Raw genomic sequence first — 15881 nt, forward strand, 5'->3', positions numbered from 1 at the left:
TAATCACACTTGGAACAGTTATCTTTTCTCTCTATCTGATCCCTCAAGAGACTAAAAACACTTAGGTCCCCAGTGGCTTTATCAAACAAATTAGGGAGATCATCTCCTAACAGATATAGGAGTATAAAGGTATTTTAAGGATTTTAAAGAGAAAAGAATTTACCTAAATCTGTAAGGCAGAAACCCATGAAAAGCCTTGACGTGGCTTTCTTGGCCTTAGAAAACCTTAGCATTCTACCCTGAGACTCCGTATTAAAACTTCCAACACAGCCAATTTAAAAAAGGCTATATGATCAAATAATCAAGCTTAACTTGTAAAAAATTAATCTTGATTTGGCTATATTTGAGAAAACTGAGGGTAACTTAAGAGAGAAAAAAATTATATTTTAGTGGATATTAAATTCTAGTTTTGTTAATTGAGGTCCATATTTACTAAGACACTTCCCAGATCATTCCTTGCTGTTATGTCACATTACTGTACAGTTTAATTGAATTATGAAAAGGATACTCTAGGTTTGTTCTGAAGCTCAGTAATCTATCCTTGGGTAAAGTTCCAATGCCTCATGACCTGCAGCCAGGGGATTATACATACTGCAACAGGCATGACTTAAAGAACTGTCTCCAACCTGAATGGAAGGACCCTTTTTCAGGTACTCTTAACTAGACCATACAAACCAAAGCTGAAGGAAACGGAGTCTCGGATTCATTTCCTATCAGAAACATCCCCTGCAGTGCACTGGCCTGTCGAGAGCTGCTCACCTTAAAACAATGCCCAAATGGAGAAAAAGCTACCAGACCAGGATGAGAAGAAGACGCCATCTGAGCTAGACAGCTGACCCAAGACACCGGACCAGGACTGTATACCAATTACTTTGATAATTTCTCCAACCTTTGATTATGAACTACTCCACTTGTTAAGTTTATGATAAATTACCTGTCTAGTACTTCTGTGTTACCTTGGTGGGTTTCCCTACTCCAAGGCTCTAACTAGATAGCCCTCAGAAATGTTATTCTATAAAGAAATTATAGTTCTGTTTAGGCCACCGTTGATCTTACAAGGTGGGAGATTTCACCTGGCCAATTAATACCTGCTCTGACCCTGACCATAAATATGAACTTTCTCATAGGATCAAACTCAGAAACACAAGCAAAATTTTAACCCAAAAATACAACTTCTCGACTATTAAATTCTTACTCGTGACTTTATTAACATTACTAGCTGTATTATTTATAACCTGTCTATTTTATAAAATTGTTGTCTGTTACATTTCCCAATGTGTAACTAGGCCCACAAGATTGATGATGGCTAAACATCTTGAAGAAACAGATAAAATTTATAACCCTGAATAAAATAAATATAATAGTGTGATTCTAGGTATGGAAATGAGCAAAGAAGGGTTAACACTTTCTGGATCATAATAGACTAGTAAGACAGGTGATCCAGATAACTTTTAGTTATCAACAGGGCCTGATAAAAAAAATTACACCTTGAATGGCAACTCAGAAGATTCTTCACCTGAACTAGGAATGAGCCATCCTAGCACCGTGGGACAAAACTGGTCATGAAATGTCTCTCAAAATATTGGTCGAATTTAGGACCAAACGGGAGCACTGTGAATGAAAATACTACAATGTGAATGAAAATACTGCATCCATGACAGTAAACAAAGAATGCTGAATCCAAGTCATCAGCGGCTGCTGCCAACCCCCAGCGAGTACATGCCTGCAGCCCGGCCTCTCAGCCACTCACAGTGGTGCCCTCTGAGCAGACTCAGAGTAAGAAAGGACAGGATACTGGCCCTAGATAGCCAGGTGCTTGCCAAAAGAATGAATTCAAAGACCCAGATGTTTGCTTCTCACCATACATAGAAAAGCAGTAAATACTTGAACTTGAGATATCTGGTTTTCTTTAGATAACAAGCAATATTTTATTGTTCCAATTACCTGGTCCTTGTTGTATGCTTCTATATATCCTAGCTCCTCCCCTACCTCTTGGGAGCAGTCCCTCAGAGTGATGTGAGAGGATGTCATCCCGGCTCGAGTCCTCCAGCCAAATAAAAAAAGCCCTTAACATTTAGGCTGAACGTTTATTTCAATGATGTTCCAGAATAGACACAACTCATCAGTTCTGTAATGGAACACACTGAATCAGGAACCAAAAGCGTGTTTTAGTCTGGAAAATCTCCAGGTTCCTATTTCTTCCTGTCATTATACAATCCCTCCAGAACTCATTAATTTGCTGTCTGCTCCTCTGGCAACCAAACTCATAGAAGACTCAACTCAGCAGAGCGCCCTGCTGGGGAGAACACCCCACAGAAGCACTGCAGGCTGCCTGCCCTCCTGCACGCTCTGCTCACCCTTGGTGTCCTCCGTGGAGACCTGTCCAACAGAGCTGTTCCTAACAGCTACAAAGTCGCACACGTTAAATAAATCATTTTATTTTATATGATATTTTACGTATATACACATCTCTGAAAACAGCTTTGCAGAAGCTCAAATCTTCAACATCAATCCCCAAAGGCAAATCCGGTCCCCAAGGGGAAACAAGACTTAAGACGACGCTAAGGCCTCCAAAGTCCTCTCAAGGACCGTCAACCAAACTGCCTGCAGGTCTGCAGCTGCAGGCGGTTACATGTCTGCTTTTAAGGCAACCCCTTCCTGCCCTCGGGAATTACATTGTCCCTCTATGCCCTCCCGTCTCAGGGTAAGGGCAGCCGTTGCAGTACCTTGCAGGGAAACACTGACAGGACTGGACAAAGAGGATCAGAGCTAAGCTAATACTTCTGATGACACGACCTTGTCACTGTGTCACTTTACAGATGAATATATATAGAGAGAGATGTGGGGTGATATTGCTCAAAGTCACACAGCTAATAAGTGGCAAAGTCTATATCTCTGTTCTTCCCTTCGGCGTGACACCCCAGCTGGGACGCCCACAGGGTTCTCTCATGCCTGCCTGAACAATCCTCTCCTGTCACTCATAACCCACCACAGGGTCTGACCCTAGCCTGCCTTTTCAGCATCTATTCCCTCCAGTCTCTCAGGAACAAGGCCGTTTGGGCCACTGAATGACTTCCGGCTCCCGGAAACCTCATTGCTCAGGCTGGTCTTGCCTGTGCATCCGGCCCGCTGCTCAGAGGCTCTTCCTCCCCTGCAGGTGTAGGTTTCCAATCTCCGCAGGGACACCCCCTCAGGGGAGCCCTCTTCTCGCTCTCAGCATGGCAGGTGTCCCAGGCCACATCCCGAGCTGCCCCATTAGGACAGTGTGCGCCCAGATCTGTTAATCAGACCAGCAGCATCAGAGCCAGGGATTATGCCCGGGCCACCCTGCAAAACTACTGCCCGCCTCACAGCCCCCAGCCAGCAGGTCACCTGGAAGTCACAGCAAGTGCCCCACCCAATCCAGAAGCCTCTTCATTTGCCAGCATCGCTGATGACTGGTTTCCAAACTTTGGTCAGTTTCGCACAAAACAGCACCTTCAACTGTGAAGCAGAGGGTTTTGCTTCTGCTCCCCATCCTTACTGGGAATGCCAAGGAAAACAAAGAGGCCTTTTCTCAACACTTTTATAAAGACACCCTCCCACCCACAATACTCATATGCTCAAGAGCTTTGGATCCACGTGATTTTCTTTCTCTTATGATAAGCGGCTCAAAACACTGTGGATTCCTTCTATTTAGATGGTATTTGTACTCAGTTTATCGGCTTTAATCTGTTTTTGTCTCTCTCTTCAATATCCATAGCAGTTGCCACCTCTTAATCCCTTCAGCAGCCTCCCTCCCAACATCTACTCTAGGAAATCAGCTGTGATGAAGGGCCCTGGGGCAGTCACAGACGATGCAACTAAGGCAAAGAGAGGGTCCATAATTTGCCAGAGAAGATCAGCTTCAACCCCCAACAGTGTGTGTCACGTCCCTGTGTTTAACTCTTATGCTAAGCAAGATAACTTTTTGTAGATTATGGTTATAAACAGATGAGGTATAAAAATACATACAAGGACACATATCTACTCTAAGATGCTCACTAACTCCACTATTTTGTTTCTACTTATTTCTATTAAAAAATATTAAGAACCTCTGCAGTCAGTATAGCAAAATGTTACTGGGCTTTAAATCCAGAATATAGAGGTGTTAATTGTGTCATTACTCATACTTATTTGTATGTTCACAAGACAGAATTATTTGAAAATCCCTCTCACCTCCCCCTATTCACTACTGGCTCTCACCTGAGCTCCCAGACCACATATCTAACAACCTTTCACTTTACCCACAGCTGAACTCATCAGTTTTCCACAGAACTCCCTCTGCAGCTTTCCCTCCTCAGAGCACAGAAGGACCATCATTTAACTCATTAATCCACCCAGAAACCTGGGCCTTACTCCATTCTGCATTCACAGACAGCCTTCATCCTTTCCTTTTTACCATCTAAACATGCCTTCAATATGTTCGCTTTTAAACACTGACCGTCCCACCGCTCAAGTGGAAGCCACCAACACTGCCCACCTGGACTCACGAGTCTCCTAAGTGGCCCCACAGCCGCTCTCCCCTACTTGAGACAAATGGGACTGTGCCACTCCCGCGCTTTTTGGACTCTTTTCAGACCCACTCTTCTTAGAAGAAACTCCAAGTTCTTCACCAGGTGAAAGTCTTTGCCATGAAATTGTCACCTCAGGGAGGGCAGGACCCGCCCTCTCCCCTCGGCCCCGCCCTCTGGCAGAGCATCAGATTGGGAGGACCTGCTGAGCTACACCAGCCTGTATTCTAAACCTGGTCTGAGTTCTTAGCAAACTGCTTCACTTATCCATACAAGTCCAAGGTAAATTAGAAAGATTTTAGGTGTTGAGCTAGACTATTGATTTTGGGATTTTGCACTAGCAACCTGCAAGGACATGTTCTAAAAATTCTGTCTTCTTAAAACCACACCCAGGTTAAAGGAGTATTTGTGGAATGTCTTCAGAGGAAAAGGGACTGTACTTTTACAGGCTTTATGTTTTATAACATGAACAACCCGGACAGGGTCACAAATGGAACCGCCTCACAAGTGACAGAAGACAGGTGAGAGTCACAAAGCAACAGGTCGCAAAGATGATTCTCCAGCCCCCCCAAAATATTCCTGAAACAACCAAAAATTCTGAATTTTAAAAGTAAAAGAGTATCATATAGAGAAATGAAATAAATTATGCTCTTCATCAGGGTTTCAAGATCTCACTCCAGAGTTTTTATCAGGCCATACTGAATCCTAGCACAGAAAAATCAAATGGACTTGTAGTGAGAAAGTTCCAGGAAAACTGCAATAATTCCTCCACTTGTGTAAAGACATACACTCACCTGCTGAAGGTGAATGTAGACCGCATTCTGGATAAATTCTGAAGCTTCCAGGCTCTGCTTCTGGATGCCAAGGACATGGACAGCTTGGAAGCATGCTTCTAACTCAGTCACCGGCATTTTTACACTGCAGGGGAAACGGAGACACCCAGGCAAGGGCAGAGATGTTCCTGTCGTGTCTCACAGTCCGTGCCTCGGGGATTCAGTGCCCTGCAGCAGCCCGGCCCCAGGCAAGGACCAGCAGCGTTTTCCACCCAAGCAGGAGGGGCACTGTGCTTGAGAAAGCCCTTCTCCGATGTGGGCAAGAGGGGCTGGTGGGGTTGAGTGAACCTATAAATGCCCACAGAAATATGCCTGCATTCATTCAAGTGATGCAAACAACTGTAGCAGGCTATTTAACAAAATTTCAACTGTCAGTGGAAATTTTGCCATTCCTTTCTGCTTGTCCACTGCACTCTGAGACAGGCTTAGGCTCTCTTACACCTGCAGCTCTGTGCAATAGTTGTGAAGTCATTTTACTTTACAGATACCACGGTTCTCCCCAGGGTGATATCCAGCCCAGAGAGGTGGCCCAGGCCAATTTAAAGCTATGTGGCTTGGGCGCGGGGACAATTACAGGAGCTGATTCCGGAGCCAGGCCCCTCCCCACCTCTGCTCCCCTCTCTCCCGAGGCCCCGCTGCCAAGCACTCAGGCTCCATGATCTTATGTCCTACTCTTCTACTCTACTCCAAACCCTTTTCCTTTTCTTTTTTTCCCTAATTATTCCCAGCTGGAGTGATTTTTCAATCTCAATATCTGAAAAAAAATTCCTGCAGCCGAAAAAGAGGTCTCCAGAGGTCAATGCCCATATGCTGGTTCCTGAAGAGAGCCCCTGGCTACGGGGACCCTCACCAACACTCACGGGGCATCAGAGATGTTGCAGGGTCGGCCACCCCCAACAAGAGTTTGCTGTCACCCCAATGCCTGCACAGCATCCCTGCTCACAAAATATAGTTGGTCCACTTATCGGTTATTAAGAAGCAAAAATACAAAATTGCTCATGTTTCTTACTAAAATTATCTATGAAGCTGGAAAGGGAATTGTAATAAAATATAACTGTTTTTACCCTATGTTAGATCTGTTCCTTTGGGTTTAAACCTGTGCCCTGTTTCCTAGGCTCAGACTTGGTAGCTCTGCACCATTTGAAAAAGAAAGTTGCCTTTAGCCTGAAATCTACAGGAAAGCCTATTCTCCTGGCCCTGATCTTTAAAAATGTTAGCTCATCTGCACTTCTGTAGAGATGGCAAGTTGCATACTAGAGAATAGCCTTTGTTTTTTTAGAGGTTTTACAGGAGTACCATGATTTGATCCACATGGACAGCTGCAAGAACAGCGGATTCAAAGGACAAACAATTCATAAAGCAAGAAGTATGCAACAACCAACCACAACCCCGCCCCTTTTTAGTATAAAAGGAGACTGAATTCTTACTTGGGGAAGATAGTTCTCCAGGACATCAGTCTGCCGTCTTCTGGGTCTGCCAGCATTGCAAGTGAAGTCACTATTCCTTGCTCCAACACCTCATCTCCCGGTTTATTGGCCTATCATGCGGCTAGCAGAACGAGTTTGGACTCGGTAACAAAATGACTGCATTGGAGGTAGTATGTCTCCAATGTTTCCTTGTTTCCAATATGTAACATGCACATCATTTATGATCTAGTGCAAATAATTCATCAAAGACAACCACAAAAAGAAACTATACTCACCTAGCTATCAACACTGAAGTCACAACCTGTCAATTTTATATGCTGTTGAACAACACAATGGAAAAACCTAACATAGGGAGTTGATTCCACGGAAATAAAATTATTTCTACTCCTTCAATACTTTTTCTTTTCTTTTCTATTTTATTTTGTTTTGCTTATTGAAAGGAAAATAAAAGTCATGTCATTTTATTTCACGTATTTTTGTTATAGCTACATTCTTTAAATACTACAAAGAGATTTAAATTGCAAAAAATTTGTTCATATATTAGTATAAAGATATATACACAATCAATGGGGATTAGGAAAGGAATGGACATTTACTAAAAATCCACTGCAATCCTGTCTTTTACAAGCATATCCTGGAATATAAGCTGTATGATCCAGGGGCCCCACCCCCATTCTCACTGTTGTGTCCCTTAGTAATCAACTACTAAGGCACCAGCATAGAACCATGTGATCAGTATTTTAGGAATAAATTAGGGAATTAGCTCATTCAATTCTAAAACAAAAACCCTAAAATAAATACTGAACTTATTTACAGATAAAGAAAATTGGAACCAAAAAAGTAGTTATTTCCCCAAGGTCACAAATCTAATAACTGATAAAGACAAGATTTGAACTCATCTGCCTGATTCTAAAAACTAAGGTGGAAATCCCATTTGACTGGGGAGGGTCCAGCAGCACAGCCTATCACCCTATCTTTGTTCAGATCTAGCCTTAGACAGCCTGAGACAGCACCCCATTCCTATTGAACTTGAGGGCAAATGATAACAATAAGGATTTTATATCCAGTAGTTTGTTAGATCTCATTTATATAAAGTGTCAGCAGGTCAGCAGAAAAACTCTGGAAAATATGAGTGGGTCCAGAGCTTTCTGCTGATTAGTAACTCAGTCTCTCAGGACATAGTGACCTTCCCATGAGAGGCCTCATGGACATAAACTAAAGGCAGCTGAGCAATGAAAACTAACAAGAACCTGGAACTCAAGCAAGAAGGTTCCCTGCCATCCCCCACCCAGTTGCCTCTTCACCCGCGTGGACACGATGGCAGGAGACCCAGGTTCTTGTCCAAGGTACATCATCATGGATTCTCATCCATAAAAATTTATGACTCTATGCTGTCTTATGTCCATTAAAACTCAAATATGATAACACCAATATCTCAGCAGAATATCTATGTCTCCACTTCCTGTCTTCTAATAGGAGAATATTTTTATGGACAAAAAGCAGAAATCCAATTTAAAAAACCATGTACGAAGCCAGGTGAAATTCTGCTTAAGAGACTGCTCTCATGCTCAGTAAATGAAAACTCAGTAAAAGTGGTGCTTCTCCCTCAGCAAATGGGAGGTAGCCTGATGTGTGTGTGTGTGTACGTGTGTGTGTGTAAATCAAATACAATGAATTCTGGGATGTGTACAGTTTTTTTTAAGTCACTGTCATTTCATGGGAATGAGCCAACATTTAAGTAATTTGAATCTAGTGTTCTGAGAGAGTCTCAGGCTCTTGGTGGAGGAGGTGAAAGGGGAGAGTGAAGGAGAAAAGAGGTACATGAAGCAAAGAAGTAAGAATACTGCCAGGGAAAGGCAAGACGTTAGTTTTGTTCTTCCTTGCACCACATACAATTTAGGGACTCGCTTTCCGCTGATGACTTATCGAGCATTGAGTTGCAGGAGAAGAGGGGACAGCTCATTGCTCACTGAGCTTGTGACTGTATGTGGCATCTTATAGACACAAATCATTTACCCTGATCAAACACTCTAGCAGCAGGCTGCAATTCTCCTGTTTTGAGAGACAACAAAGCAGGAGTTCAAACAGGTTGCATAACTTGACAAAAGTCAGAGGTCCAGTAAATTAAAGAGGATTAATTCAAACACAGATCTGAATGCAGAGTCTGATCTTCCCACTCCCAGGACTGGAAAATCCTTAACACAGGCTCCCCAGCTCCCCTGCATTGTTCCTGGCACCAAGCATTTCCCATGGCAATGGTCACCATTTCTCACAGACACAGCGCTCTGTGCAGCAAATGACCTTGATCAGACCTTGATCATCTACCTGCCACGCCCACCAGGCTTCACCATACAGGCAGGAAAGCTGGCTTTCAAGTGCATAAAAAGCCATTCCTTGTCTAACCTGGGCTCTTCTGTGGTTTCTCCAGCCTAAAGGCAGCCATGACACTGCTCACAGTTTGTACATGAGCCACACTACCTCTCTCCATCTGTCTCCCCACCTATACTACTTAGCTATGACCATTTTGAGAATCTTTGACACAAATTTTTAAAAACAAAAAAGAAAGGATTCTGGAACAACTACTTAATACTTACAATTTTAAATGACAAATTACAAAGTGAGTATTTACAAACCGAATCTTCCTTTCTAAATTTCAGTTTTAAGCGTTTAAAAATATAATAGCAAAAAATTTTCACTTACAAAATTGACAAAAACAGAAACAATAATCTGGAATAAGTTAAAAAATAATGCCCATGTTCTAAATGGAGAAACTTCAGGACTGTACTGAGGGGTAAAGTAAGAGGTGAGAATGTAGAAACATAAACAAATTGCATGGAGGAAAGCAGTTTTGTAAAGATGTAAGTTCTCATCAGAATAATTCAAAACTTACTAAAAAATCCCATGACAACTCCAATCTGATTTTTTTTAACTTGAACAAAATATTTTGGAATTCTTCAGGAATAATAAAATCATAATACTAGACAAGAAAATTTGGGATGGAAGAAAAGAATCAAAAAAAATTCAGACTGCCAATTATTAAATAAATTTTTACAATATGTAAGTTATGGTGCTGGAGTAAGAAAGACAGATTGACAGAAGGGAACCATGAGGTCAAAAAGAGACTCTAGTGTACATAAGTAATTTGTAAAGGTGGGATTTCAAATCAAAGAGAAAAGTATGACTTCAATAATTGTCCTGAGACAATCTGAGAATCACCTGGAAAGAATAAATACTATTCTTCTCATAAGGACCACAAGATAAATTACAGACAGTGATGTAAATATTAAAAAGTACTAATAACAGCAAATACAACACTTTGCTCTTATTAACTCAACTTACCCTTACATTAACAAGCACTATTATCATCTCCATCTTAGAGATTAAAAAAAAACCTACAGAGATTTATTCCCGTATAAGAAATTATTTTTAAGAATAATGTCAAAGATAAAACCCATAAGGAATACATTTATTATCATAAGAATATTTTGAGACACTACCAAAATAAAAATCCTCCTAAACAAAATGAAAGGCAAGAAATGACAAGAAAAAGCTCTGTGATACATGTTGTTGAAGACAAGAAGTATACAAAGAGCTTCACAAAGCAACAAGAAGCTCCCCCACTTAAATGTGTGCAAAGGATAAAAGGAATCATTCATTTTAAAAAAGTCAAATGGCTAATGAGTGAAAAATGCTCAATACCTCACTGGTCATCAAATGCAAACTAAAACAATGAAAAAGCACTTTTGCTCATCATATTGGCAAATATTTTTAAAAGATATTCTAGCTAGTGTCCATCTGTGGGAGAAGAAACCATGAGCGACATTTTCAGAGGACGACATGTCAATGGATATGTAAACTCTGAAAAACGTACGTACACACTGACTCAACACCACTTCTACAAATCGTTTCCTTTAGGATAAAACAAATTTAGTCCAAAAAGATGTACCCATCAGGGCATTTACACAGCACTGTTTACAATGGTGGGAAGAAAAACTGAAGTGAAATCATATCCAGCAATAGAGAATTCGTTACATAAGTAATTGTGCATCTTTTCATTCCCCTATAGAAGGAATTTCTAGAGTCACTTGAAAGGAGTCTGTGATGAATGTAAATGTCACATCCAGGGACTAAATTTCCAGAAGCCTTAACTAAAGGAATACTCATAAAAGATCACAGGAATGTCTGTACAAGAAGGATGCCAGTCAAATATCCTTTCTGACAGTGGAAAATGGAGAAAACTTAACTGTCCACCATCAAGACAATGATGCGGTAAAACACGACGAGCTGCGAGCAATGAGGGAGCCGGCGTTTCGCCGTGGTCCAGGGCCTTGTCCACAGCATTCTCTCACCAAAGGTGTGCGTGGGAAAGAGACCACACCCGCAAATCAGGAGACCCCTCCACTCTACTGAAAGGACCGGGTGAGTCTGGAGTGGGAGGACGTCTATGATATACACCTGAGTGAACAAAGCGAGCTGCAGAAAAACATATAGTATGGTCTCATTTTTAAATAAAGCTTATATACACACACGTATACATGGAATTCTCATATGTGTGTATATATGTATGTCATAGGCATAAAGGTCATGAAATATATATACCAAATTTTCAACAGCTTTTAATCTTCGGAAATAAGGGGAAGGGAGGTAGGGTCTTCCTGTACCACCACAGTTCTCTTTTCAGTATTTCAGTTAAGTATACTTGGAATTTAAAAGTTTATTTAAGTCCGAAGTAAAATGGACGATGCCTCCACAAGACAGAATGCTATACTGGTCATCAAAAATCATGCCAGAGGAGATAGAATATTGTAGAAAAACATATAAAAAGCCGAATGGAAATTGGAGGTGTCCACACAGCAAACAGTCACAGAGTGCTCTCTGGTTTTTTATGACAGAGGTGATACACACTGACGAAAATATATGTTAACGTGTTAATTATTATCTTTGAATAGCGGGACAAGGATAGCCTCTTTTGCCCACTTTTTCAGACTTATTATTTTAAATGCACATTCTTTTTCATCTGAAAAAAAGCATTTTTAGGTGTGTAGTACTACGCATTGGAGAATAATACAAGAATACTTAGAGAAACAAGTAACTAGGAGACAAGGCAGCAGCATCACACAATGTAGGACGGGCGATCCTGATTAACACCATGCAGTTACATAAGGACCCACAAATTGAGAGCACCTGCTGTAACAGGGCGTGATCCCCTTCTATTTGTCAGCAGTGTCTTCAGGCCTGAGGCAGTTCTGAGCACGGCCAGTGTCAGTGCTGGTGTCTGGATTGATGCTACTGGGGGTGAGGGCACCTGCAAGCCGAGAGGAAGAACAGAAATCATCCTCTGCCTTTTCTGTCTTGTTTCTTTGTTACTTTAAAAGAGAGGCATATATAAGATAAACTGTGTATCTACCCAAATGAAATTTCAGTAATGAAACCGTTTTTAAAGACTTCACAGCTTATATTCTGCCTATAACTGTCTTTTCAACAAAGCATCATATTTATTAAATGTTAATTAACTCAGTTAATTAACTCCCTGTTGAAACATTCTAGTAAAGAACATGAAATGCAGTATGTAAAAGAACCACACCTGCAGTGACTAGCTCAGCTGTCTTGACGGCAGTGCAGTCAACCCCCACCATCTTGTGGCCCTGAGCTCCTGATGCTGGTAAGACATCACGCTGCTGCCTCAGATGGAGAGAAATGGTGAAAGCATTTCTTGAACCCTACAGCACTGACAAAACATAACTGACAAATCCCAGGCTCCTTTGAGGCTCTCATTTTCTGTTTCTGGCCAACCCCCGTCAATGAGCAGAACCACCCAATTCCCGAGCCATGGGACTCACGTGGGAAGGAGTTTTGGAGAAATTTCCAGGTATAGAATGTAACCAACTATACATAGAACTCTGAAAAAAGAAAAGATGCCATACTCTGATTTTGGAAGACACTCAAAATATTCTCCTGAGCCTTAGTAGCTGGAAAGGCTGAGCTTCTCCTAAGCCACTTATTTATTTCACAGCCAGTAAGCATCTCCCACAAACCCTGCTTCCCTGTGTCTGCTGGGAGCTTGAAGCACACTGCTGCTGTCGTTCTTATAAGTCACAGGGCAGAGGCGTGTGTCTCACGCCTGCAACCCTCACACAGGCTCGCCTCCTAGCCTCACTGTCTGAACTTGGCTCCATTTTCTCACCTGTTTATTTAGTATCTGTTCTTCTGTAAGCTGCCTGAAATGCGTTTTGGAACATGTCAGAAGAATCAGTGGGTTGAGAAATGGACAGATTGAGAGGTGAGAGATGGGCAGACAGAGAGAGAGACTCCAAGAAAAGGGGAACAAATAAAATTTCCTATGCAAAACCCTCTTCTAATCAGGGAAGGAAACCACCACGGAAAAGTGTGAAAAGGCAGGTAGCTTAGGACTGTTTCCTGGATTCCATGAAAAGTAACACCAAGAGATGAGAGGGTAGAACTTTAAATAGTAAAAGAAAAAAAGTACGCATGCTTGAAAAATATATCTACAATATGTACTTTCTAAAGAATAGACTCAAATCAGCAAGGCCCAATAACACTATACTTGGGTATTTACAGAAGTGAGAATCCCATCTCCAAACCACAAGGCATCCCTTCGGAGCACTGACAGTCTACATGGGGCGGTCATAAAGCCGTCACTGCAAAAGCTATGCTACCCTGCACTTACGAGGAACGAGCAGCTGTGCTCGGGCTGCCCACGCGCGTCATTTACACCCCACAGCACCTCTACGGGGCGGGACGCCTAGCGAGCCCCGTCTCTGCAGGACAGAAAATCAGTTCTGGAGAGGCTAAGCCAACCTACCAGTTCTCCATCACACAGGACTTGTCACTCCAGAGCAGGAATCGAACTCGGTCGCACGAATGTAACCATGGTACTACCGTGCTTTGTGTGCTGTTTGTGTGTATAATACATTTGTTTCTATCATGAAAGGGTATTTAATAAATGATCGGTTGTCCTGTCTATCTCATTAGCTCACAATTAATCTTTATACTGTTGAATAGTACTCTTTTCCTGTGAAGAAATGAACGGAAAGAGCGGAGGTCAGAATGAGGTGGGGCTCCATTCTTTATCTGGGATCTCATCTCATCGAAGTCCCCAAACAGGGAGAAGGAGCAAATGTTCTCTTTATCTTTTAAAGAGAGGGCTCCAGTGATGGTGACTTATTCAATTCCAAAACCAAAGCTGGGGAAAGGGCACATGCAGCAATTAGAGCAGTATCAGCTGTAGGAAGGCGAAAAGAGCTCATGGGAGGGCTCAGGGGGCAGCCTCATTTAATTTCAATCGATAAAACAATAACACACTCTAAAAATATTAGCATACAATGGATTTGCTCTTTCTTGACATCTAGCAAGTTTCCACAGCCCACATGTAACTTTATCGTGAACTAGTGAAAGGAAGAGTCCACAAACAGGGAAAATCAATGCCACAGGCAGGCTGAAACCCAGGCTGGAGTTTAGGAAGGGAAAGGGCATAGTTAAGAACTGAGGAAAGGCTGGGGGAAAAAATCATCACAATGACTCTCAAGCATCATCCAACAATCATATAATCATTCATTCAAGAGAGAGTTACTGAGGTCGTATTCTGTGCAAGATTGTACAGCGGGCGAAGCAAGAGCGCAGCATCCATGGTGGCAGCAAGTTGCGGGGCTCAAATACATTTCTGATCCCGGTAACTTGCACACTTGTCCTCAGTATAAAGGCAAAGATAAAAAAAGTAAAATAGTACTCTGTAAACTCAAAGCATTGTTGAAAAAAAAAGTTAAGAAGACCTAAATACAAGGACAGACACTCCACACACATTCCTCTATCAAAAGACAGTGCTCTTGGAATGGCAGTGCTCCCCAGAGCGATTCGTATATTCAACGTGGTCTCGATCACAATCCCAGCGGGCTCCTCTGCAGAAACTATCTGCTGCTACAATTCATTTGGAAATTCGAGGATCTCAGTAAACAAAACGTACTTGAAAAAGAACAATTTGAGAGGACTTGTAATTCTCAATTTCAAACCTTACAACTGTACCTCCAGGTGAGATTAGAGGCCATTGTGAAGTTATTACTGTGTTTATCCTTATTTACTAAATTCTCTACAATGAATATTACTGTTACAATAAGAAAAATAAAAAATAAGTTATCCTTTAAAACATGCACACCGATTCATTCATTGGGAAAAAATTATTTTATCAATAAAGAGATAAACAAATATCTAGTGAAAAAGGACAACTTAAAAACAAGAGTGCATTTGCATTTTTCATAAATTGAAAACTGAAAAGCACTAAGACGTCAAGTTTCTAGGGAGACCAATGCAACATATTAATAGTTATTTTCAGAAATCCTAATATAACAATGAAAACTCAGGAAAGGGAAAATCGTGACTGACAGCCAACTGCAAACACATGGAGAGCAAAGGCCTAGAAATCACAGTTCCTGCTACTAACACAATAGGAGAGGAAATTCCTCACTGAGGGGACAGTGGAATCCCATGCATAAGACAGGATACACATTACAAACTGCACTAGAATCGGGGGTGATTTTCTTAGAAGAATTCTAAAGTTACAAAATTGCTGAAAAACTATTCAAACACTGACAGAAAGATTAAAACACACAGTCATATATATTATATAGAAACATATGAAGTCTGCTCCCATGTTGCATAGAAATACAAACATATTTGTTCATTTATAGGCACTGATTACTTTATCCCAGGTAGAATATTTCAATTAAAACAAATAATCAATATTACACTCCTCTTGTCAAATCTACTTGATAAGTTACTCTGCTATGTAAACATAATGTGTCTAAGATAGATCTAAAATTAGTGAAAAACATCTTTTTATGGTTTCTTGAACTATTCTCAAAATTCAAAGCTTAATTTTAAAACAGATCTGAGAAGTAATTCTATACTACCTTTTCCCTCATGAAATAAACAGCAGTCTATTGTCAAAATTCTGTCCTTAAAATGATTCACGAGCACCGTATCCTCACAAAACTGCTGGACAGCAAGGCACTATCCAGACACTGTGACCCAACAAATGAAACACAAGGAAGACAGTGACCCTATTCTGGAGGGCT

At 41.4% G+C, this 15881-nt stretch overlaps 1 protein-coding gene across 10 annotated transcripts in view; it reads right to left on the reverse strand.

Moving 5' to 3' along the window:
• Positions 1 to 15881, reverse strand: part of LOC140699627 (trafficking protein particle complex subunit 9-like) — a 217169-nt gene that overhangs the window by 157893 nt on the left and 43395 nt on the right. For 4 of the 10 annotated variants that reach the window (XR_012077854.1, XR_012077856.1, XR_012077850.1 and 1 more), the window contains exons 2-3: positions 12377 to 12470; positions 11827 to 12097 (exon numbers count right to left, since the gene is read on the reverse strand). The exons of 1 other annotated variant lie outside the window; for it this stretch is intronic. The gene's annotated coding sequence lies outside the window, so the exon portion shown is untranslated. Of the gene's footprint in view, positions 1 to 11826; positions 12098 to 12376; positions 12521 to 15881 lie in introns of those variants that run through there. 5 more of the 10 variants (XR_012077853.1, XR_012077852.1, XR_012077855.1 and 2 more) reach the window with 3 other exon arrangements.

This window comes from Vicugna pacos, chromosome 11 (genome assembly GCF_048564905.1).
Source record: "Vicugna pacos chromosome 11, VicPac4, whole genome shotgun sequence".
NCBI classification, from domain to species: Eukaryota; Metazoa; Chordata; class Mammalia; order Artiodactyla; family Camelidae; genus Vicugna; species Vicugna pacos.